Raw genomic sequence first — 3,126 nt, forward strand, 5'->3', positions numbered from 1 at the left:
TTTTATTTTTATTTTTATTTTTATTTTTATTTTTATTTTTATTGTCCGTATAGTTCCATACACCTGCGTCATCATCATCACGCTGCTCTTTATTTAAGCTCCTCCCCAAACACAAAAAGCTGCAAATGGACTGGTCCACAGAGAGAGAGAGAGAGACAGAGAGAGAGAGAAGCGCAGGTTGCCGTTATCTCACACACACACACACACACACACACACACTTACACAGCGCGTGTGACGGGTCTACCGACTGTCGATTCTTCTCGATGTTTCTGACAAACACCGGTAACAGGTAAGAAAGCTTTCAAACCGCCGATTCGCAGAACCGACAGTGTTCGGTTTGGACCGGGATCTGCCCCGGTAAAGTGTCCAGGTGAAGGTCGATGTCCTGCCGGACAGTGAACTTGAACCTGAGGAATCGAACACTTCGTAGACAGACGTTGAAGGAACGAATTTTTAAATTATTTTGTGCAACTTTTTCTGCCAGTGTTGTGGTCCATAATGCCCTTCGAACGGGAGGTGAGGTGAGCGGGGTCTGCGCTGTTATCCCCCCGGGACGCGGTGCACCGCAGCGGGACTGACTGTCACCGCGTCCCGCCCCCCTCCTCTCTGTGTTTACCTTATAGTTTCTTTCCGCTTTTTTTGTCGTCGGGTTTGTGGTCCTGCAACATGGAGGTTATCGTGGTGATGATGAAGATGATGATGATGATGATTATGTAAGATGAGAGAGGGGAGGATGGAGGGAGAGAGGGGAGAGAAGGAGGGAGGATTAAGGAGAGTTTTACGTAACACCCCCTCAAACTGCCTACACTGAAATATCGGCTGACATTCACTAACACTGAAATCCATCCATCTGTCCATCCATCATCCATCCGTTCATCCATCCATCCATCCATCTATCCATACATCCATCCATACATCCATCCATCTGTCCATCCATCATCCATCCGTTCATCCATCCATCCATCCCTCCATCATCCATCCATCATCCATCTATCCATCCATCATCCGTCCATCCATCCATCATCCATCCACCCATCCACCCACCATCCATCCATCATCCATCTATCCATCCATCATCCGTCCATCCGTCCATCCATCCATCCATCATCCCCCCATCCATCCATCGTCCACCCATCCATCATCCATCCATCCATCATCCATCCGTTCATCCATCCATCCATCCCTCCATCATCCATCCATCATCCATCCGTCCATCCATCATCCATCCGTTCATCCATCCATCCATCCATCATCCATCCATCCGTCCATATTTCAATCTTAATTTTTCATCCTGAAAAATCCCTCTCTTCTGTGTTCCGTAAATGCTATGGCTAACAGTTAGCTACACATTCGCTCAGAAACTTAGCCAAACGACTGTAGCCACGACTCGCTCCGTGAATTTCTCCCACTCGAGTCCTCAGGTCAGAGGTCACGTCGGTTATATTTGTATTGACAGTATAAACTACTGTCCTCCGGGTGGCTGATGTTGATCAACGTGCGTCGTTGCCAGAGGTGTCACGACTCCATAATAGCCAAAACGCAGACGCAACCAATAGAATGATCAACCATGTGATGGAGTGAGGGGTCCCCAAGTGGAACAGTAATCAGAGGTTGATCTTGTCTCAGATGGAGGGAGAACCAGAGCCACGCAGAGCTCTGGCTTTTTTGGGAAGTCGGTCTCTGAGAAGCAGTTGTCATGGAAACATGAGCAGCATCTCTCTCTCTCTCTCCCTCTCTCTCTGTCTCTCTCTCTCTCTGGGTGTAGAACTGAGGAGTGTGACACCAACAACTACACACAATATGTCGTCGTTGTCGTCCCCTCTGTGACACTGACGGTCGACTGACACCAGAGTCAGACGGTGTCTTTGTCTCCGTCCCACTGGACTGGATAATGGACCTCTGGAAACAACTGCTGGTACAGAGGCTGGTATATGTGATGGTACAAGTGATGGTACAGGCCATGGTACAGGGGCAGGTACAAGTGATGGTACAGAGGCAGGTACAGCTGATGGTACAAGTAATGGTACAGGGGCAGGTACATGTGATGGTACAGGGGCTGGTACAGGTGCTGGTACGGGTGATGGTACAAGTGATGGTACAGTGGCTGGTTCAAGTGTTGGTACAGGTGCTGGTCACAAAACCACTGGTTTCTGATGATAACAAACCGAAAACCTGGTCCGACCCTGGAATCTGACCAGTGACCTTCTTTACTCTTCCACTGGTCAAAACCAGTGACTGTATATTATGGATTATTACAGTTCAATATATGAGCAAAAAAGACGGTTCTCATATATATATATATATATCTTTATCTGTATTTATACATAAATATATTGATATATTTACTATATATGTTTTGACATCACAGTGTATTACGATTGTACATTTGTAAATATAAAGAAAAACAACCTTTTTTCCCGTATACTGCTGGAACATCATCAACTCCCAGCATGCATTTGTGGAGGCTCAACCTCAGGTCAGCGGCCCATCTTGTGTCAGAGCAGCCTGACTGGGGTCAGGACAGTGAGTCAGAGATTTTCCCAGATTAATAATCCCAACATTTGGATTAGTCACGGATGAGAAACACAGGTGAGAAACAGTGACCTCTACCTGCTGATGTTGGTATTTCTGTTCCTGAAATAGACATTTTTTAGAGGTCATAGCTCAAGGAATGTTGATTTATCTTAAATTATAACAATGAATTGGGATTAACCTTTAACCTTTTTTTTTTGTATTACACGTATTTCTTGTATTTAACCTAAAATATAAACATAAACCTCCACAGAACTCTTCCAGGTGGCTTTAGGTCTGGATCAGAACCACTGAAGGTTTTGATAAGGTCTGTTTTTCAGGTTCCAGGTTCAGGTCTTAATTTGTGGTAAAACCAGGTATTGAACGTCCGACGTTCGTGCTCTAGTGCAGTTCCTGAGCGTTTCACACTGATGTGTGGGCGCTGTCCTCTATTCCTGGACTCATGAGTCATCTTCACTCATGTTATACAACCAGAACTTTGACAGTCCTCACACTTACACCACATCCTGGAGCCCTCTGATATATGTCCGATATATGTCACATATGTCACATATGTCTGATATATGTCCGATATGTCTGATATATGTCACATA

General features: G+C 45.5%; 1 protein-coding gene across 6 annotated transcripts in view; it reads left to right on the top strand.

The window, feature by feature from the left end:
- Nucleotides 1–63: 63 nt before the first annotated feature.
- Nucleotides 64–3,126, top strand: part of LOC103398010 (dematin) — a 15,929-nt gene continuing 12,866 nt past the window's right edge. The window contains exon 1 of one of the 6 annotated variants that reach the window (XM_025053029.1): nt 64–290. The gene's annotated coding sequence lies outside the window, so the exon portion shown is untranslated. The remainder of the gene's footprint in view (nt 291–3,126) is intronic. The other 5 variants (XM_025053026.1, XM_025053030.1, XM_025053027.1 and 2 more) reach the window with 5 other exon arrangements.

This window comes from Cynoglossus semilaevis, chromosome Z (assembly GCF_000523025.1).
Source record: "Cynoglossus semilaevis isolate Cse_v1.0 chromosome Z, Cse_v1.0, whole genome shotgun sequence".
In the NCBI taxonomy this organism is placed as follows: Eukaryota; Metazoa; Chordata; class Actinopteri; order Pleuronectiformes; family Cynoglossidae; genus Cynoglossus; species Cynoglossus semilaevis.